General features: G+C 39.1%; 1 protein-coding gene across 6 annotated transcripts in view; it reads left to right on the forward strand.

The window, feature by feature from the left end:
* Positions 1 to 22,929, forward strand: part of ADD3 (adducin 3) — a 128,249-nt gene that overhangs the window by 11,578 nt on the left and 93,742 nt on the right. The window lies entirely within an intron of this gene.

Below are 22,929 nucleotides of genomic sequence, written 5' to 3' on the forward strand. Positions count from 1 at the left end.
GGTTTAAGGTATCTGGAATAGGCTTGTCAAAGCCAGACAAGAAAGAACTTTGAAAATATGAATTGAAAGGAAGCTTCGAAATTGTTGCCATAAAAATACACTTGATTGTTATATATTTGTATCTATTATATATAATTACTTAATTAGTAACTATTTTTATTAGCCTTTAAAACCTGCCAAGGATCATTTTAAGCACTCCACGTAAATTATCCAAAGTTTAGTGAAGTAACTTGCCCAAGATCATACTGTTAATAAAGGACAGAGCCAAGATTTGAGGTCAGGGCTAATACCCTTAAGCACTGTGCTATACTGCTGATTTATTTATGTTTATTTTTGTTGGCGGCTGCACAGAAGAGTTGAACCAAGATTAGAATGATATTTTTGCCTTGGCTGGAAAATACTGATGCTGGGGTTCTTGGTTTTTTTGTTATTGTTGTTGTTTTTAAGAGAGTGGTAAAATGGGTAAATAGGATTGAGATTTCACTAGAATCAGGACGTATACATGAGATGAACTTCCAAATGTTTTCTATTTGATTTTGTCTATGTTAACTTTTGTTCCTTCTGCTATATTTAAAACCACAAGAAAAGTTTATTAGTGAAACATGAAGTGAATTGTTTCACATTGGGGCATGTGCTTAAAATATACCCTTCATGGGAGGAGTTACTGAAGAGTTTTTTGGCTGGGTTTATTTTTTGTAGGAGAGTGGGGATTTGTTTTTTATATATATAATATATGTATATTACTTCCTCCTAAATATTTTTAGGTGGTAGTGCTTTTCAATATGGCAATAATAATCCATGTCCACAGTACAATAAAATTAAACCATGTGCCAGCCTGAGGTCCTGGGGAAACCTCAACTTTTTGTACATACCAAGTACGTTCTGTATACTGAATAAGTACCATACCTTACATGTATGTACTAAAACTTCATTGAATCCATGTATTCTTTAAATTAAGGGATATTTAATACCTGACTATTATTATGAGTAATGGTCTAGTTTGTTAACACGTTTTGACCATAAAAGGTATCTTGTTTAAAAAGGTTGGGGATCATTGTTTTGGTATAACCAAAAGCTTCTAAAATTGCAGTTCAGTGATGATTGTGCTGTGTATTCTTAACCCAGTCACCCTTAGGGCTTCTGCCCTTCTCCTTTATCTGTAAGGAATTATACTTTAATATGTGTCTTCCAGAAAATCCCCATAGGCTGAGATACATCACTCGTTGAGACTGTGACTTTCCAGTCAAACATAGGAATGGTCAGCAATAACTAAGACAATGCAAAAGATGTTACTTGCCACTGTGTGATGAATGCCAGATGACAGATACAGAAAACAAATGCTACAGGTCAACTGGTCAAGAAAAGAGATGGAGTGGGCTGGGCGCGGTGGCTCACACCTGTAATCCCAGCACTTTTGGGAGGCCGAGGTGGGCGAATCCCTCGAGGTCAGGAGTTCAAGACTAGCATGGCCAACATGGTGAAACCCCATCTCTACTAAAAATACAAAAATTAGCCAGGCGTGGTGGCAGGTGCCTGTAATCCCAGCTACTTGGGAGGAGGCTGAGGCAGGAGAATTGCTTGAACCTGGGAGGTGGAGGTTGCAGTGAGCTGAGATCATGCCATTGCACTCCAGCCTGGGTGACAAGAGTGAGGCTTCATCTCAAAAAAAAGAAAAAGAAGAAGAAAAGAGATGGAGTGGTCAGAAAAGGCCTCACAGGAAAGAACAAGGATGGACCTTTAAGGAGTTAAGATTTCATTAAGTGGAGAAGATGGAAAGGATTTTGGCCAAAAATTACGTCCATGAAAATGATTCTTTTTTCTGTAGCACAATGGGAGATAGTTTATAATAGTGGTTCACAGTAGCTTGCCACTATAAGGCATTTAATGGCTACGGCGAAGACTTATTTGTAATGGTGCCAAGGACTGGCCTCCCTAGGAAATACATTAGAATATGGCAGGAGTGAGGGGAGGGGATGGAGTGGCGGTGGTGGTCACATGTAGTCTTTTAACAGTGCTCCCTCTTAACTCAATATGAAAATTACTGGTTTTATAGGAATATCCGTATACTTCTGTTTTGAAGGCAGTAATGCTTAGGAAAGTTAGTATTAACAGAAAGACTTTAGGAATTCTCATCATTCCCAACACTAGACAAGGAAGGCCTCATTTTGGGGAAGAGGTGTACATTTTTAAAAATCTGTATTTGTCTATCATTTACTTTGTTTGCCTAATGCTAGAGCATATTCTGTCAATGTCTGTTAATATAACTTTTAAATCTAATATGTGGATGATGGATGGATTGAGTTGATATGAGATATGACCATTTCACTTAAAATTTTTGTAAAATAACATTGTCTGTTTTCAGATTTTAGAAGGTTTGTTCCAAAGTGTCTCAGTTCTCTCACTCAGACTTGTCATGTTTATCCCTCACTATTTGAAAAATACTTAGTGTAACTCTATTCAAGACATTTTGAACAAGTAACTTTGTTTTCTTTAGTTTTCTTTTATATAAAATACGGATTCATCTGTGCTTGAAGGTGCTGTGATTATGTTTCTGAAGAAGCCGAGTTCACCAGTTTGTAGGTTTACTTGGAGAGTGGCCAAGAAACCTGATTGTACTGTGTGAAGATCCTGGGAATGGGGCTAATAGAAGATTGAAGACCATGAAAGTCCTTGGCTCTATGTATATGTGGCACTTAAGAGAAGGACATCATTACCCCAGGAGCTTGTCAACTCCCAGCGTTTGTTTCAGCTGTCTGGAAGCTAAGAGGCTTTGGCAAAGGACAGATTCTTTCCAAAATACATGAAATGAGCAGGAATAGCAACTTTTCCTAAAGCAAACTGTAGAAACATTGTGGTATCTTTTTCCATAAATGCTTTCCACTCTCATCTGAAAGTTAGATGTAGTAATACTAGTTCCTCATAAATATTTGTTTGTGACCTGTTTAGCCCTTATTTTTTTGAGCAACTCAGTGCATCCTTTATTCATTTATTCATTCAAATATTTATTGAGCAATTATTATGTGTCAGGTTCTGTTCTAAGTGCTGGGAATTTGACAGTACGCAAAACAGACAAAACCTCCTGCCCTAATGGAGTTTATATTCTTGGGAGTAAATAGAAATAAAGTATATGTCATGTTAGTGATAAATGTTATGGAGCAATATAGAGCAGGGAAGGAAGACTAAGGGAGTGTTTGGGGGTAATTGCAGACTTAAATAGCAGCCAGGAAAGGTTCTCACAGAGAAGGTGACCTGTGGGCAAAAACTTGAAGAAGGTGAGAGAGCATGCATGTGGATGGATGTCTGGGGGGAAGAACATTGCAGGCAGAGAAAGCAAGAAACCAAAGGCCCTGAGGCCCAAGCATAACTGGCATGGATGAAGCAGAATTGAGGTGGGGGTAATGGGAATCCACTGGATAGCTTCAAACAGAGGTGTGGCACAATCTGACATATGTTTTAAAGGTTTTCTTTTGGCTGTGTTTTGAGACTAGACCATAGTGAGCAAGTGTAGATACAGGGAGACTACTTAGGAGGTCAATGGAATACTCTTGGTGAGAGATGTATCTGGTAGAGGTGGTGAGAATTTATTGGATTCTGGATATATTTTAAAGATAGAATCAATAGGATTTTCTAACTAGAATATGGGGGTATATGTTGAGAGAGAGGAATCAAATTTGACACCAAGGTTTTGGGCCTAGGCAAAACTAGGCAAAAAGGAGGAGCAGTTTGGAGAATGGGAGAGAGTAAGAGTTCAGTTTGAGTCATTCATTTGAAATGTCTATTAGACATCTATTTGGAAGTTGCTATGAGGAGAGATCAGTGCATAATTATAGGCTGACTATATAAACTTGGGAGTTGTCATTTTCCTTCTCTTTTTTTTTTTTTTTTTTTTTTTTGTTTTCTTGAGACGGAGTCTCGCTCTGTCGCCCAGGCTGGAGTACAGTGGCACCATCTCAGCTCACTGCAAGCTCTGCCTCCCAGGTTCACGCCATTATCCTGCCTCAGCCTCCCGAGTAGCTGCAACTACAGGCACCCGCCGCCACGCCCGGCTAATTTTTTTTTTCTTGTATTTTTAGTAGAGACGGGGTTTCACTGTGTTGGCCAGGATGGTCTCGATCTCCTGACCTCGTGATCTGCCCACCTCGGCCTCGCAAAGTGCTGGGATTACAGGTGTGAGCCACTGTGCCCGGCCCCTTCTCCATTTTTTAAATGGATGCATATTTAATCCCTTTGATGACTAGAATAAGCTTTGCTCTAATATGGGTTTGAGGTATTTCTATATATCTTTATGCTTTGAAGGGATTTAATTTATCTTATAAAACCTTGAATTTACTTTAACTGCTAAGGACACTTAGTCCTAAAGGAAACCGTTTTCTCTAGGGATTGAACAATTTTATTTTAATCAAAATGTGAAAATAAAAATAGTGTTGTTACTGCCCTTTAAAAATGGAACAATCTGGCTGTTCCTCAGAGTTAACGTGGTTAAAAATGGTAACAGTTTATGATCCAGCACTTCTTATAGGTATATACCCAAGAGAATTGGAAACGTGTTCCCTCAAAAAACTTGTACACCAGTGACCATAGCAACATTATTCATAATAGCCAAAAAATGGAAGCAACCCATATGCCTATCAACTGACAAATGCATAGACAAATGCGGTATCCGTACAGTGGGATATTATGCAGTCATAAAAAGGAATGAAGTACTGATGCATTTTATATTATAAATGAACCTTGAAAACATGCTAAGTAAAAAAGCCAGATACACAAGGCCGCATATTATATGGTTCCACTTACATGAAATGTCTAGAGTAGACATTTATAGAGACAGAAAGGAGATGAGTGGTTGTCAGGAGCTGCAGGAAGGGGGAAATGGGGGGTGGAAGCTTAATGGGTACTAGGTTTCCTTTTGAAAAGGAAAGGTGATGAAAAAGTTCTGGAACTACATAGTGGTGATGGTTGTGCAACATTGTGAATATACTGAAAACCACTGAAATGTACAATTATTAGTAAATTTTATGGTATGTGAATTATGTCTCAAGTTTTTAAAAATACCAGGAAAAAATATGTATGAGCACATTCAGATGTATAGAAGAATAACTAAAATAACTTATGTGGACCTTATTTCTGAAACAGAACTGTTTTCCCAGTAGAAAGTTGGATGAAACAAGAATTACCGCACTCAACCTAATTCAGCCTGCTTTGCTTAAAGAGGCCAGGTTAAGATGCTTTTCTTGTCCAGGTAGAAATCAGGAGGTGGTTTGTGATCCTATATTTGATAACTAATGGGTGAGTCTAATTTTTTTTAACACTTGATTTTGTGGAGGATGATCTAGAGAAGCTGAAGAAACCTCTATGATGATCCTTTCCATGGGTTTCAGAGAGTAGGAACTGTCTTTTGAATAAGTTTATTAGGTGTTAAGCAATAAAGATGGTCTACTTTTTTCTCCATATCTATAATTTTAAAATATGGAATAATCAATTCCCAATTTTTTTTTTTTTAGCTAATCCAAAGTTATATTTACCTTCATAAAAAAACAGAACCATCAAAGAGGATGGTACTGGGTTGGCTAAAAGAATTTCTAAATTACCTTTCATATACCACTTACCCTAGAGTTATTTTTTTGAGATATAATTCACATACCATAAAATTCACCTCCTAATTTTATTTTGGATATATATATAATTTTCTTTATTAGAATGAAAACTTGTAGAAAAGAGGTCCATATTATTTGAATGGCTGCCATATTCATAGCTTGATAAGTTTTCAGTATTTTAAGGGAAGCATATGTGAACCAGACAAAAACCTTAGTGGTGAAGATAGACATTTTTGTAAGTTAACAGACTCCAACACAAACCTGAGAACTATACTATAGCAACAATTCAAAGGAAGTACAGGTGGGCACAGAGAAGGGAAATATCTCACTGGGGAGAAAACAATTCAGGGAGGAGAGTGGCATTTGACTTGAGCTTTAGAGGATCCAGTAGCATTTCAGCTGTTGGGGAGGAGGGTAAATTATAGGCCATAATACTAGAATATGCAAAGCCATGTAAGTCTGTGGGATGGATATGATGGGAGAGGAAGGAGGAATGGTGAGGTTGAGAGGACCAGATCATGCAGGCCCTGGGTGCTACTTTAAGAAATTTAAATTTTATTCTGTGGCATCTCTTTCAGTTGATAAGAAGCATAATCAAATGTGTCTGAGATTTGGTGGTGTGAAGAAGGTCACTACAGAGAAAGAGTGTGTTGGCAAAGAGGTTAGGAGGCATTTAGAGATAAGCAAATGAACTAAGGCCATGGCTTTGAGATTAGAAAGAGAATGGTATTTGATGTGTGATGGTATTTGGAGGTGGGGCCTTTGGGAAGTGATTATAAGGGATTAGTGCCCTTATAAAAGAGACCCCAGAGAGCACCCTCACTCCTTCCTCCATGTGATGACAAGCAGGATGACAACTATCTATGAACAAGGAAACTGGCCTTTACCAGACACTGAGTCTGCCAGTGTCTTGATCTTAGACTTCTCGGGCTTCCGAACTATGAGAAATAAATGTTTGTTGCTATAGTATAAGCTACCCAGTCCATAGTATTCTATTATAGCAGCCTGAATAGACGAAGACAGGAAGGAATGGGACATTTTGGAGGCAGAAATCTGTGCAACTTGCTGAACAATGGAGAGGCTCAAGAAATATTTAGTCACCGAGGGTTGAAATCTAAATGTGGCATTTGACTCCATTTCCAATGCTCTGATTTATGACAGAGGAAAGATAACGCTTGTACTGCTTAGAAATGAAGTAGATTCAGCAAGTCTTGAAGGTATATTTTTCTTCCCAAACATAAACATTTTAGAAACTTGACTAGTTCTTAATCTGCTTTACTGCTCAAGTATTATCCAGTCGTCTAATCTTTGAATTTGTTTTCATTTGTGAATTTGGAAGTTGTTGAATAGTCATCATTTTGGCTAAAGAATAGTCTTTTTGTTTCCAAATGAAGGTGCTTCCCCTATGCTGTGTTTTTGCATTTAATTTTAAACTTTTGTGCATTGTATTATCCCATGCAAATTAACACAGGAACAGAAAACCAAATACCACATGTTCTCACTTAAAGTGGGAGCTAAACATTGGGTACACGTGGACATAAAGACAGAGCAGTCGACACTGGGGACTACTAGAGGCAGAAGAGAGGGAGGGGATAAGGGCTGGAAAACTGTCCGGCACAGGTGCAGTGGCTCACGCCTGTAATCCAAGCACTTTGGGAGGCCGAGGCGGGCGGATCACGAGGTCAGGAGATCGGATCCTGGCTAACACGGTGAAACCCCGTCTCTACTAAAAATACAAAAAATAGCCGGTTGTGGTGGCAGGCGCCTGCAGTCCCAGCTACCCAGGAGACTGAGGCAGGAGAATGGCGTGAACCCGGGAGGTGGAGCTTGCAGTGAGCCGAGATGGCGCCACTGCACTCTAGCCTGGGCAACAGAGCAAGACTCCATCTTACACACACACACACACAAAAACCAGCCAGCACAATGCTCACTTCCTGGGTGATAGGATCATTCGTACCCTAAACCTCAGCATCCCACAATATACCCATGTAACAAACCTGCACAGGTACACCCTGAAACTAAAATAAAAGTTGAAATTGTAAACAGAACTGTTGTACAATGAAAGAAAAGAATTGAAGGCATTGGGCTTTTCAGTATCAAATATTGCATGTTGTCATTACAGGAAGTCATTGTGTCATCTTGGCTTCCCCTTAATAACATGGTGGTTTATCTTGGAACTTCAAAAGTAAATATAGAGTAAGCACCTATAGTAAATTATTACCAAAAAAAAAAAATCACATGCAGAATTATTTTTGCTATGTGAATTTAGTGGAGAATCCAATCCAGTAAGACTTTTTGCACATTTGCATGGTGAAACAAGATGATTTGGCTCCTCCAGTAGCTTTGTTACAGGCAAAGTAGACCATTTTTGTTTGTAGCTCCTTGTGATGAGATATTTAATACAGGGCTTTATATTAGGACATAGTGATTTTATAAATGGGTGGGAGAAAATGCTGAATTTGACCTGGATTATTTCAATGTAAAATTTTCATGCTTAAAATTTTTAAGTGTTAGATGTTTAAAATAACTTACTCAAAAGTAATTCTTAGTAAAATGAAAATCAGTGAAAAGCACTGAGTTTTTTAAAAGCAAGAATGATTTTATTAACTTGGTTTCAAAGTTAAGCTTACTATTTGAATCAAATTTTTATAAAATCCATTTTATTTTTTAAATACTTGAAATTTTGATTAAGAAATATAAGGACATGGAACAAAATAAGGCACAAAAGAATATACAGTGAAAAGTAAGTTGTCACCCCCAAACCACTCAAGTTTCCTCCTCTTTTCTTTTCTTTGTTTTTTTGGAGACCGAGTCTCACTCCATCACCCAGTCAGGAGTGCAGTGGGTTCAAGGGGATTCTCGTGCCTCAGCCTCCTGAATAGCTGGAGTTACAGGCATGCACCACCATTCCTGGCTAATTTTTTTGTATTTTTAATAGAGTAGGGATTTCGCCATGTTGGCCAGGCTGCTTTTAAATTTCTGGCCTCAAGTGATCCACCCACCTCGGCCTCCCAAAGTGCTGGGATTACAGGTGTGAGCCACCGCACCCGGCTGTCTTTTCATGTACATTAGTTCAGAAATGTTTTTCATTGTTTATTTTAAAATTCCTGAACCAAGACTTGGCCTGCCTACACCTGGCAAATGAATTGCTGCATAAGAAATAGCTTTAGGCTCAGAAAAACCTGGGGAAAGAACCACCTGAGTTTTTCTCCTAGATGCGGTTTCTGGATCCATTGTCTGATTTTATTAAAACATTTCCTTTCTTAGCTTCCCTTCCACTAAGGCCGAGGTATGGAAAGTAGGAGGTGGTAGCTGTAATAATCTTTCACTCATACCATAATATAAATAATACTTATTTAATTTAAAAAATTGTTTTGGCCGGGCGCGGTGGCTCAAGCCTGTAATCCCAGCACTTTGGGAGGCCGAGACGGGTGGATCACGAGGTCAGGAGATCGAGACCATCCTGGCGAACACCGTGAAACCCCGTCTCTACTAAAAAATACAAAAAACTAGCCGGGCGAGGTGGCGGGCGCCTGTAGTCCCAGCTACTCGGGAGGCTGAGGCAGGAGAATGGCGTAAACCTGGGAGGCGGAGCTTGCAGTGAGCTGAGATCCGGCCACTGCACTCCAGCCCGGGCTACAGAGCGAGACTCTGTCTCAAAAAAAAAAAAAAAAAAAAAAAAAAAAAAAATTGTTTTAAGACTAAGGTTTTGGATAACAAAATTACTTATTATACCTAATCAAGATTAAATTTTAAACTCTCTGTATAGGTCTGTATTATTCAGTTACAGTTATCTGTTTGACATTCAAGCCCCTGGAGTTGAGACAGGAGCACAGCTCCCCAAGCTGTGCAAATTCTGTGACTTTGGCGGGGAGGAGAAGTTCGATATTTATGGGAGAGATGGGAATCTTCAGAGTGGTGGTAGCCAACTTCTGCCTCCATGGTTCAATTAAAAGCAAGTCCCCTAGTAATAGAAGGAAGGGGTCTCTAGACTTGCACGTTTCTTCACGTGCTAAAATTATGCCTTTGTGTAAAATCAGACTTTCTGTTATATGAATAGAAGTAGAAATTCTCTGTAAACTTTAAAGGAGAAGCAAATAGGAATAAAGAGGGAGAGGGTGATAGAATCTAGATTCATAGAATTGTGGAAACCTTACCTCATTTTATGAATGAAGAACCAAGTCTGGTTAAAGGAAGTACTGTGTTTAAGGCAACATGTTGCTTGTGGCAGATCTAGACTCACAACTGAGATTCCTGCCTCTGTCCAGTGCTTTTTCACTTCATTACAAGCCATCTTATCTCCATTCATGAAATTCTGGGGTGAAGGGTTTTGTCAGAATTCCACCTGACCTTCCCTAGAGCAGGGTTTGGACACGATGAGAGACCCCAGTCTCTCAGATTTGAGACTTCTTTTCAAGGTACCTGTTTTTTCCTTTTCCTTAAAAAAGAAAAAAAAATTTATTGAATTTGGGAAACTTTTGTGAAGTTTTTTCCAAAATCTGTAATGTGTCAGGAACTTTCTTGTTTTCTTAGTAGAAGCCACACTGATCTTCTGTATATTGTTCCAATTTTAGTGTACTCACCACTGAAGCAAGTCATGTACATGGTAAATGTTTCTGACATGTTTAGGAACATTATATTGAAAATTCAGACTGGATGTATTTGGCTGCCTTGACATTCCATTTTCTTTTGGAAAGGAATGTATTTAAATGAGAAACAGTTCCACTTCTCCAGTGAAAAGGAATAGTTTTAGGTCATTTGAGTGAAATAGATTATAGAACTTATAACCCCAGTTTTCTTCTTTTGTTTTTGAAATGGAGTTTCACTCTTGTTGCCCAGGCTGGAGTGCAGTGGCGTGGTCTCGGCTCACCGCAACCTCTGCCTCCCGGTTCAAGCAATTCTCCTGCCTCAGCCTCCTGAGTTAGCTGGGATTATATGCGCCACCACGCCCGGCTAATTTTCTATTTTTAGAAGAGATGGGGTTTCTTCATTTTTGTCAGGCTGGTCTTGAACTCCCGACCTCAGGTGATCCGCCCACCTCGGCCTCCCAAAGTGCTGGGATTACAGACATGAGCCATCGCACCTGGCCGATTGTACTTTAAAGTCAATTTTAATAGGACCAGGTACAAGGTCAAGGTACTTGAGAATTTTGGATTTAATGTTTTACATTGATTTAAACTGGTTGGGGTCTGGCTGTGTTTCCTGGTGACAATATTCATATTAAAAATCTTGTAGGTCGGTTTTTATAAAAACCATGTAATATTTCTTTTAAGTTAATGATTGATTTTTTTTTTTAAACTTGTGGTGCCTTTGCCTGAGATTTTGGTTTATAGAGAATAAAATGTCAGTTAAGCTGAAACTTCAATTACCTGAAAGTTTGGGTTCTTCATTTTAATGAGAACCAAATCATTAAGAATACCATTGGATTTTGGTAATGTATTGGAAGTAGTAGTATCTTCTAGATGGGTCCTAAAATCAGCAGATGCTAACTATACCTTTTCTAGTCTTCTGTACTTAAAATCAGTATTTAGAATGAAGATCCTAATATCTTGCATAATTCTTTTTTTTTTTTTTTTTTTTTTTTGTTTGTTTTTTTTTTTTTTTTGAGACGGAGTCTCGCTCTGCCGCCCAGGCTGGAGTGCAGTGGCCGGATCTCAGCTCACTGCAAGCTCCGCCTCCCGGGTTCACGCCATTCTCCTGCCTCAGCCTCCCGAGTAGCTGGGACTACAGGTGCCCGCCACCGCGCCCGGCTAGTTTTTTGTATTTTTTAGTAGAGACGGGGTTTCACCGTGTTAGCCAGGATGGTCTCGATCTCCTGACCTCGTGATCCGCCCGTCTCGGCCTCCCAAAGTGCTGGGATTACAGGCTTGAGCCACCGCGCCCGGCCTGCATAATTCTTAAGCAGTAAAATATGTTCATGAAAGTATATGAAACCAAAAATTGGAAAGATGGCTTTTAAGATGGGGGAATGAGGGAGAAGACTACATTAGTTTGGTTTATTACTGTAAGAATTTGTTATTTCTGATCAGAGTAATAACGTGGGTTCCTCCCAAAGTGTTTTTCTTTTAAGAGAAAATCTAGTGAGCTATCAAGAGTTGTAATCATAAGGATTAGGCCTTCTGTTCAGCAATGCCTTTTGTATAGGTTGAGTAGCTAGAACTACCTGCTTGGTATAATTTGAAGTCTCATAGGAAGGCCCTAAATAGTACTGTTCTCTCCACTCCAAAATATGAGCCACATATGTAATTTAAAATGTTCTAATAGCCACATTAAAAAAGTTTTAAAGAAACAGTGTGAAATTAGTTTCAATATATTTGATTTAACCTAATATATTTAAAATACAATTTCAACATGTAATCAGCATAAAAATTTTTTGCTCAATCCTGTCTGTATTTTACACTTAGCACATCTTAATTCATACTAGCCACATTTCAGGTTCTCAGTAGTCACCTGTGACTAGTGGCTATCAAATTGGATAGCATATCCCTGGAACATCTTTGTCTTTTATGCCCCCTCGGGTGAGAACTCCTCCACTAGCAGTTTTTCTTGGGAGACTAAAGTCTTGCCATTTCTTTGTATACTCCCTCTGTAATTGAATGGAAAATGAGACACTTCAGAAAGGAAAAAAACACATTAAATCATTCTTGGGTGTGTTTTAACCATTTGTGCTTTATGTGATAGGCAAAAGCTAGTACTGAAAAAATGCAGCTTTTACTGAATGAAAACTTCAGAGGGCAGGTTCAGTTGGTTATGCTTAAGTGAGAGGAGAGCTTGGGTAGAAAAGGTTGTGGGGGAAGAAAAGTTGGGACAGGTTTTGACTTCAGATTTTAAAATCCTGCTGGCCTTAAACAAGTTAATTACCTTCTCTGAGCCTTTTTATTTTCTTCCTATATAGAATGGGGGTTAAATACTTCTCAAGTTGCTATGAGGGTTATATGAGATGACATACGTAAAGTGTGTAATATGGATAATATTTGGTACATAGTAGGTGCTCAATAAATATGTATTGAATAAATGCTTGCTGCTTATTTACATCCCTGACCCCCATCTCCCCTTATGAGACAGGAAAAGAGAGGAGAAAAGCCTAAAATGAATGTAGAAGTATATTAAATAAACAGCTTGGCTGGGCGCAGTGGCTCACACCTGTAATCCTAGCACTTTGGGAGGCTGATGGATCACCTGAGGTCAGGAGTTCGAGACCAACCTGGCCAACATGGTGAAACCTCGTCTCTACTAAAAATACAAAAATTAGGTGGGTGTGGTGGCAGGCGCCTGTAATCCCAGCTACTCAGGAGGCTGAGGCAGGGAGGATTGCTTGAACCGGGAGGCGGAGATTGAAGTGAGCTGACATCGCACCATTGCGCCATTGCATTCCAGCCTGGGCGACAGAGTGAGATTCCGTCTCAAAAGAAAAAATAAATAGCCCATTTACAAAATTGGGACTCAGTGTTTGACCTGAGCAAATGAGTCTCTAAGCATTGTGGTTGAGATTTTAATTCAGTACTTTTATCTGAAAAGTTCAGAAATTAGTGATGTAGAATCATTCATACTCTGCATTGTTTAAATAGAAAGAAATGAGTTTTGCTAATTTTATTTCCATGTGCTTATACCATTAATAACATTAGTAAATGTTTCTGAATTTGTTTCAGTTAAGAGAAAAATCACAATTAACTTTTCATCCTTCCCTACGTATGATACAAATTCATCACTTTCCATTTTCTTTTTTTTTTTTTTTTTTTGAAACGGGGTTTTGCGCTTGTTTCCCAGGCTGGAGTGCAATGGCACTATCTCGGCTCACTGTGACCTCCACCTCCCGGGTTCAAGCAATTCTCCTGCCTCAGCCTCCTGAGTAGCTGGGATTACAGGCATGCGCCACCATGCCCAACTAATTTTGGATTTTTAGTAGATACGGTGTTTCTACATGTTGGTCAGGCTAGTCTCGAACTCGCGACCTCAGGTGACCCACTCGCCTTGGCCTCCCAAAAGTGCTGGAATTACAGGCGTGAGCCACTGCTCCCGGCTCACTTTCCATTTCTTTAAAAATTTTATCACAGTGGTTATTGCAATTTGGAATTTAAACATTTTATGTCTACTTTGCAAGTTTAATATACGGAGTAATAGATTGTTGTGATGATTATAAACTTGTATTAATTGGAACTAAGGAAAATGTCTCTAAATGGAAGAAAACAGCCACTTGGCGACTACATTTGTTATAATGCAAATGGCATATTGTTCTTGTTCCAGCGTTAACGTTAATTTGTACTTTCTGTGACATTAGCTATGTAACAGTGTGTTCTGAATCTGTTAAGGAGAAGTCCTCCTATATGTGTCATACTTATGATTTGCTATATATTTTGAGATATTTATTTGAAAATTTGAAATATTGAAAAGTGGGAAAGCATGGAGAGTTCTGAATGGATGATTAGACAAGGGCTTTCCAAAGCTTTAAGCTTACCAATGTGTAGGCCTCATCTGTCGTAATGTTCTTGGAAATTGGTCACATTTGAAAAATCCAGTTTTCTTGCCAGTAGCATCTGGTTGCACTTTATGTACTTTGAAAGTATTTTTTGAATTGCAAAAAAGCAAACCATATGACAAGACTTTTCTTACCTGATTGAAAGTTGCTTACAGTTTAGTTGAGTTTTTAACAAATTTAACTAAAGGTGTGATTGTCCAAATGCATGGAATACCCTGAAAAATCAGAGATAAAGAATTTTTAAAGTTATTATTGGCCTTTAAAAATTGCCCAGACTTGTACTTTATTTTAGTAACACTTTTGAGGAGTCTTATTTATTAAAAGTTCTTTCAGGTTTGTGGAATTTTGAAGATTGCTGACCTGATTGGAATATACTCTACTAATAGACAACCAAAAAAGTGTTGATTATTATGTGATTGGCATTGCTCCACCAATTTCTGAAACCTTCTGACAGCTATTACTAGTTATATACTTGTGTATATGTATGTCAAGCTGACTGTGAGCTTTTGATATACAGGTGTTTTATAGTAATTTAAGCAACTAGATTCTCTTGGTAACCTAGAGATTTGAGATTTTTAAGTGGCATGGATCTAGGCTAACCTGTGAAATGGGTATTAGGGTAGATTCTTTGGAATGGGCCCAGGCTTGGTGCCAGAATTATAGAGTTCCACTGTCATTATGGTAACCACTAGCTGTGTGTGGCTGTTTATCACTTGAAATGTGGCTAGTCCTAATTGAGATGTGCTATAATTATAAAAATATACATATTTCAAAGACCTAGTACAAAAAAAGAACATGAAATAACTTTTTTTATATTGACTACATTAGCTACAGCTATTCCAGCTGACTTGGCTGGGCCAATTTGTATTACAGTGCTGTTTTAAGAGCTATTGCCTACAAGCAACCTCTACTCCTTCTCTAACTCTCCCATTGATGAAGTTTAAAAAAAACCAAACCACTTGCTCCACCCACTAGCTTTAATGGTTGCTAACTCCTGACTAGCTTCTTGAAAACAGGTGATAAAAATAAATTTATAAGTCCAGCGGCGGTGGCTCACACCTATAATCCCAGCACTTTGGGAGACCGAGGCAGGCAGATCACCTGAGGTCGGGAGTTCAAGACCAGCTGACCAACCTGAAGAAACACTGTACTAAAAATACAAAATTAGCTGGGCATGATGGCACATGCCTGTAATCCCAGGTACTCAGGAGACTGAGGCAGGAGAATTGCTTGAACTCGGAGGTGGAGGTTGCAGTGAGCCGAGATCGTGCCATTGCACTCCAGCCTGGGCAACAAGAGCAAAACTCTGTCCTTCAAAAAATAAAAACAAAATAAAAAATAAATGTATGGCTACTATCCATTGGACAACCTGTCATGTACAAGGTACTGTGCTAGGTACTTTACGTAAAATCATGAATCCTCACATCAGTTCCACAGGATTTATATTATAAATTATGAAGAAACAGATTCAGATACATTGTGACTTTGCCCTGGGTAAGTGGCAGCTAGTAGGTGGCAGCATGGAATTCCAACCCAAGTCAGCCTTGTTCTAGAACCAGTGTTCTTTCAGCTGTATTATACTCCCCTATGTTTTCATTTCCTACGTGTGTCCTTTAGTATGAAGCAGAGTACTGTTTATAAAGGAGTTTCTTGGCAAATGGTGTTGACTGATCAATACTTAGGATTCTTAAGTTGTTTTCCTTTGTCTTGGTGGATGACTTTAATGTGCCACCCTCCTACCCTACCTAGTACCTAGTGAGTGGCCTAGATGTTAATGAAGAGACATAAGCTTTTTTTTTTTAAGTAACTTTTTAAAACTGACAAAAGTTACATGTATGTATTTTTTTCTTTCTTTTTTTTTTTTTTTTGAGACGGAGTCTCGCTCTGTAGCCCAGGCTGGAGTGCAGTGGCCGGATCTCAGCTCACTGCAAGCTCAGCCTCCCGGGTTCACGCCATTCTCCGGCCTCAGCCTCCCAAGTAGCTGGGACTACAGGCGCTGCCACCTCGCCCGGCTATTTTTTGTATTTCTTAGTAGAGACGGGGTTTCACTGTGTTAGCCAGGATGGTCTCGATCTCCTGACCTCGTGATCCGCCCATCTCGGCCTCCCAAAGTGCTGGGATTACAGGCTTGAGCCACCGCGCCCGGCCACATGTATGTATTATCTAAAACATGATTTGGAATATGTATACATTTAGAACATAAGGTTTTGGAATGTGATTTATGAGAATGCATAAATCAGTCTAACTGACATATGTATTACCTCAAAACTTAATATTATTATTTTTTTGTGTGTGGCAAGAACATTTAAAGTTTCCCCTCTTAACAACTTCCAAGCGATTTAATCTTATTGGCAGCCAGTTGAACAGTATAGATCAAACCTATGAAAGAGCATCTTTCCCACCTGGAAAATCAATCACAAAAAATGTTTCAGATGCCTTCAGGAAGAGATACAAGAAGAGTCTCCTTTGCTAAATGCCAGGACTATCAAATCTTGGACTTCAGAGACTGGCCATATAAGGAAAGGGATTTTTATAGACAAAGAGGGTTGAAGTAAAATAATGGGATAGAATAAGCATATTAAGCTGGATAAGTGTTATATAATCCTAGGTCATCTCTTAATGGCCATGTCCTTGACATTGTTGCGTTAAGAATGAGAGCTCGGGAAAATAGTCCATGTGTTGGCATGCTAGTCTCTAAGTTAGAATAGATGTGATCACAAATCATGAGTGCTCTTAAAGGGTGGCTCCTGCATTCACTCATCCACTTCTGCCTTCGTTCAGGCTCAAGCAAGTGGTGGTGACTTTGGAAAGATAAGGAGAGAAAAGGAAGGACAAAAAAGGAAAAAGGGAGTAAAACCAGACTGGGGAAGTGGGCAGCAGGGATACTTGGGCAAATTCAGAGTGCAAAGTATTTATACATGTACGTGCATATTATATTTATAATACTAAGAGCTATGTAAACTGTAAAATACTCTTTCAGGAAAGAGAGTATGGTATACCAGAAAGATAATTTCTAACTAGGTGGTGTGGATTCAGCTTTCTCAACTCTACTGTTACCCTAACTGTGTAACCTTAGGGAAGTGTAGAATCTGAAATAATCTCATTCTATTAATACTTCTCTGGCTTTCCTTCCTGATTAAGATCATGTTAAGTTTGAAAACACTTTGTGCGTGCTTATATGCTGCATACATGTTATTGTTTTTATACTGTTAATTATTTCTCTTCATCTAAAGTATTGCCTACCAACAACTTTATCGAGAGGAAAAAATTTGTACCCAAGAACACACACATTATGATTAAGAGAAGTTAGAGTTAAATAGCCAATTTAAATAGGGCCAATTTGGCTCTCATCCCTAGGTTTTATAAAAGAGACAGTGGCAGCCTTGTGGGTGAGGGGAATGTGGACCTAATTACTCATTTAATTTAATCATTCATCCCTTTAACTCCTTTAAAACCTGACTTTTGTAGGTCGATTATATAATGTGTGTGAGCACAGTGTTTCTCTTTGAATGAAAAACCCTGTTGAATGGCTTTACAAAAAGAAGATTTTGATATATTCATAGTAATAAACTTGGTTTGCATTTCTTTGAGGCTTATGGTCTTCAACTTCTGACCAAGTTAGTGAAGGGTTGCTATAACTACCAGATGGCAGTCTTTTCTGATCCAGTGTTAGATGCCAACAGACTAATAACAGAATAGATGTAAGCAGAAATCAAGCACAGCATTTGAAGTATTGTTTAAATTGGTCATCTAGCAAATTTAATATAAAGAGGATAAACTGAATATGTTCATGTTGCCATACAATTGTTTGGTTCTCAGGGCAGTCCCAGAATGCATCTTTAGTTTGTGTTCCATGTAAAATGCAGGGTACAGGAATATTTTGCCAAGTGCTGGTTTGAAATTTACTTGGGATCCATCCAGCTGGCAGATCAGCTGTACTAATCAGATGGGCCCGTTTCTGGGGAATGGGATTTCATAGAGGGAGCAGTGTTCTTGAAGTATAGTTACTTAAAAACCAGTTAATTTTTAATTTTAAAATTATCGTAAGTGCTATATTAAAATGTATATAGTACAAGTATTATGTATATAGTGCAAATACTTTGTGCATTCTTGTAAACAATAAATAGCAGGGACAATAAAGTCATTGTGCTATACTCAGCTGCTTTTAATTTCTATTTTGAGTCTCTGGGACTATAATTTGCTAGTTGCCTGCAGTGTTTATTAGGATTAACTCATCTGCATTTCCCGCTAATGTAGATCATCAGTTCTAAGAGATTTCTCAGGATAAATAGTGCCAAATGTGTTTGGGAAACTACTTTCTGTACCATCTCTTAAAGGTTCATATTGTACCTTAGCAGAGCAAAGACTGAGAAGTACTGCAATTAAGTACAGGGTTTACCTTGTTTTGTTAAAACTCAGTGTGTCTCAAGTATGTCACTAGACCACAGAAATCGGTCTCTCTAGTTACAGATATCTCAGCCTAGGGGATATAATGCTTTTGTTTTAAAAATCAGTATTCATAAGGTCATTTTACATAGAAATGTTAATTTCTATGGAGTATGTCTTTGAATGGATTTTGACATATATCTTGGGGCATTTTGATATTTTGTAAATATAATTTTCCTTTTGTTTCAAAAAATTACATTTTTTGATAAACCAGATAATTTCTTTAGCAAGCTATTTTATAATTTAAAATTATATTTTTTCATTAATAAAATAAAATATAATTATTTTAAATTCAACTGTAAGATAAATGTTTTAGTAGCAATTAAACTAGTCTATAATTCTCATTTGAACTAAAGGGAAAAACCAAAGATTTCAATAATCCAAGATACTGCCGTGTAATCAGTTATATTAAATGAGGTTTTGAGACTTTCAACCTAGACAATGATACTGTAAAGATAAGCAAGTTACTTATGTATACCAGTCTACTATTTATATTCTCTAACCTGAATATATATCAAGGGTTTTAAACATTTCTTTGCTTTCCATGAATTCCTTAAAAATGACATCCGAGAATGTTTTTTAAAAAACGTTATATCTAAATGTGAATCCTGAATCATCCCCAGGTTGTAGAACTGGAAAGTTGTGTCATTTTGTGAGTAATAGGAAATACTAAGTATAGACAAGCTTCTAAATGTAAGCCAATGCATAAATTAAGTAAATTAAACCAAAAAAGATTAACTAGCCATGTTTCAGATTTTGGAACATGTAATATATACATGTAACCTACCAGAAAAATAGTTCTTTGCCATTAACCCTCAAAGCAAATCATCAGTTTTTTCAGTTGCATTTGGGAGACCATTTTATTAGCTTTGGCTTACCATTTGCTGAATAAATAAAAATGGCATGTTTAATGCTAAGTAGTATTTATAACCAGACTATCAGACACCAAGTGGAATTCTGAGAGAGGGATTCTTTCATATTGAAATATAAAATAAACTTTTTGTCCTTAGGGTTTCGTTAGATGGTACAAGATCTGTAAGGCAATTAGCTCATCCATTTCTTATCATCATCTCAGCGCCCCCTTGCTTCTGTAGCTTCATTGATATTCCCTTTCCACCCTCTGCTCTATCTCCAACCCCACCTATCTGCATCCCATGTTTTAAAGAAATTACAGGTAAAGGGAGTAAACTCACTAGAACAGCCTTTATTCTGAAGGATATTGCTTGCTGAGGAAGCCTAATCATTAGAGTGATAACTGACTCCATCAGGAAGCAACTGCCCAGCAACAGAAGTGCCATTAAAAGCTCTAAATCCAAGCTAGACTTGCTGACTAAACAGAAATTGCACTTGTGGCGCTTTGTTAGCTGCCTGTAGTTTGACCCTCTCTCCAGTCTACTACCAGTAATAGTATAATTCCTTTTAGACTAATGGTACTCAGACTTTAGCATGCATTGGAGTACCTGGAGGGCTTGTTAAACCATACATTGCTAGGCCACACCCCACATTGTCTTTAAGTCTGAAGTAAGGCCCAATAATTTGCATTCTAACAAGTTACCAGGTGATGCTATTGGTTTGAGACCAAGTTTGAGACTCAGTGTTTTTTTTTTTTTTTTTTTTTTTTTTTTTGAGACGGAGTCTGGCTCTGTCTCCCGGGCTGGAGTGCAGTGGCCGGATCTCAGCTCACTGCAAGCTCCGCCCCCCGGGTTTACGCCATTCTCCTGCCTCAGCCTCCCGAGTAGCTGGGACTACAGGCGCCCGCCGCCTCGCCCGGCTAGTTTTTTGTATTTTTTTTTTTTTAGTAGAGACGGGGTTTCACCGTGTTCGCCAGGATGGTCTCGATCTCCTGACCTAGTGATCCGCCCGTCTCGCCCTCCCAAAGTGCTGGGATTACAGGCTTGAGCCACCGCGCCCGGCGTGTTTTTTTTTTTTTTTAGACTAAGAAGTCTCTTTGAATTTTCTCTTTTCTTGTCTCTTATGCCACCACTATCCCCATTGAAGCCTATCATTTGCCGGGCGCGGTGGCTCATGCCTGTAATCCCAATGCTTTGGGAGGCCGAGGCAGGCAGATCACCTGAGGTCAGTAGTTTGAGACCAGCCTGGTCAACATGATGAAACTCGTCTCTACTAAAAGTACAAAAAATGATCCGGTATGGTGGCTGATGCCTGTAATCCCAGCTACTTGGGAGGCTGAGGCAGGAGAATCGCTTGAACCCGGGAGGCAGGGGTTACAGTGAGCTGAGGTCACGCCATTGCACTCCAGCCTGGGCGACAGTACGAGACTCCGTCTCAAAAAACAAACAAAAAAACCTGTCATCTGTTGTGGACTGTCTCAAAAGCCCTTTTCTTATTAGCTTTTCCTACACTGGTTTCATCTATAGTGAGGCAGCATTTTACCATGGAGTCCAGTTTCATTATTATAACTTAGAATATCTTTACCAGTTTTGGAATTGTTCATACCTTCTCCAAGTTGTATTTCTCATGTGATAATCCCCTTAGATGGTTTAGAAAGTGTCTTTTTTTGTTTTTTCTTGAGACGGAGTCTTGCTCTGTCGCCCAGGCTGGAGTGCAGTGGCGTGATCTCAAGCTCCACCTCCCAGGTTCATGCCATTCTCCTGCCTCAGCCTCCCGAGTAGCTGGGACTACAGGCGCCTGCCACCACACCTGGCTAAGTTTTGTATTTTTAGTAGAGATGGGGTTTCACCATGGTAGCCAGGACAGTCTCGATCTCCTGTCTTCGTGATCCACCCACCTCGGCCTCCGAAAGTGCTGGGATTGCAGGCATGAGCCACTGCGCCCGGCCACCTTCTTCTGCTTCTTTCTTTTTTTTAAATGATCACATTTCAATATTTAAGTGGATGCTTTCACTCTCTGAGGTGTTGTCATATAGGTAATCTTCTAAATATATATTGGCTGTTTAAGGCATGGGGATAGCGTTTCATAGAGGAGTGTGCAGGTCATTTCCCCAGCAGTAGAAAGTAGTGTTAGAGTAGCCTTCTGGAGTTAGATGTTAGGTGAGGAGAAACATCTTTTGCATATTCCTCTTCAAGTAGCCACTGTTTTAGCCACAAAAAAATACAGCCTGTTTTTACCTGGGCCATGGTTAAGTAGACTAGTGCTTTTTGCTTCCCGTAAGTGGTCAGGTTCTAATTTCTGAGGGTAAGAGGTGGGTTTTCTAGGAGATGGAGCATTCTGGGAGCACTGGGTATATAATAAGAAAGAAAATACTAGTTGGAAAGAATTGACCATAGACCTCAGAGGTTTTCTAGTTCAGCTTTCTCATTTTATATGGTAGGAAATGGAACATTTCCTGGACTTGCCTGAAGTCTTACAGCCAGTTAAACACACATCAGTTGACCAGTGTTACAGTCTTACCATGGGTTCCTGCTGTTCTTTAATGTTGGCATGAAATTTTGTGACATAGTCACGTAGTGACTAGCGACACAGTTCAGCTTCTTAAGTTGTATAGGTCAGGCAGGTGACTCATGCCTATAATCCCAGCACTTTGGGAGGCCGAGGCGGGCGGATCACTTGAGTTCAGGAATTTGAGACCAGCCTGGCCAACGTGGTGAAACCCCATCTCTACTGAAAATATAAAAACTAGCCAGGCACGGTAGCATGCACCTGTAGTCATAGCTACTTGGAAAGCTGAGGCAGGAGAATCGCTTGAATCTGGGAGACGGAGGTTGCATTGAGCTGAGATCTCACTACTGAGCTCTTGCCTGGGCAACAGAGCGAGACTCAGTCTCAAAAAAAAAAAAATTAACTGTATATAATATTTATGCTAACTGTATATAATATTTATTTTAAAAGTCATGTTTTGGTGATTTAAAATTTGTATAAATTTAAAGAAAACACTGCCATATCATAACATACACTGCATTCAGCACTATTTTTATGTATGTTTGTTTCTGATTGTAAAAACAGCATAAACTCATAAGATATTTGGAAAATACAGGCTGGGTGCTGTGGCTCACGCCCATAATCCCAGCACTTTGGGAGGCTGAGGCAGGCAGATCACTTGAGGGTCGGGAGTTGGAGACCAGCCAGATCAACATGCAGAAACCCCGTCTCTACTAAAAAATACAAAATTAGCCGGGCGTGATGGCGCATGTCTGTAATCCCAGCTACTCGGGAGACTGAGGCAGGAGAATTGCTTGAACCCGGGGGGCAGAGGTTGTGGTGAGCCGAGATGGTGCCATTGCACTGCAGCCTGCGCAACAAGAGCAAAACTCCATCTCAAAAAAAAAAAAAAAAAAATTGGAAAATACAGCAACAAATTGGTAGATAAAAATTAGCAGTAAACCACCACCCAGAGATAGTCTCTTATATTAAGGTGGGTTATCTATGCGTATTAACATCTCCAGAATTCAGTGACTTATTTTCCACTTATATATAGTTCAGTGTGGACTAGGT

The sequence above is a fragment of the Macaca thibetana genome, chromosome 9, assembly GCF_024542745.1.
Source record: "Macaca thibetana thibetana isolate TM-01 chromosome 9, ASM2454274v1, whole genome shotgun sequence".
Lineage (NCBI taxonomy): Eukaryota > Metazoa > Chordata > Mammalia > Primates > Cercopithecidae > Macaca > Macaca thibetana.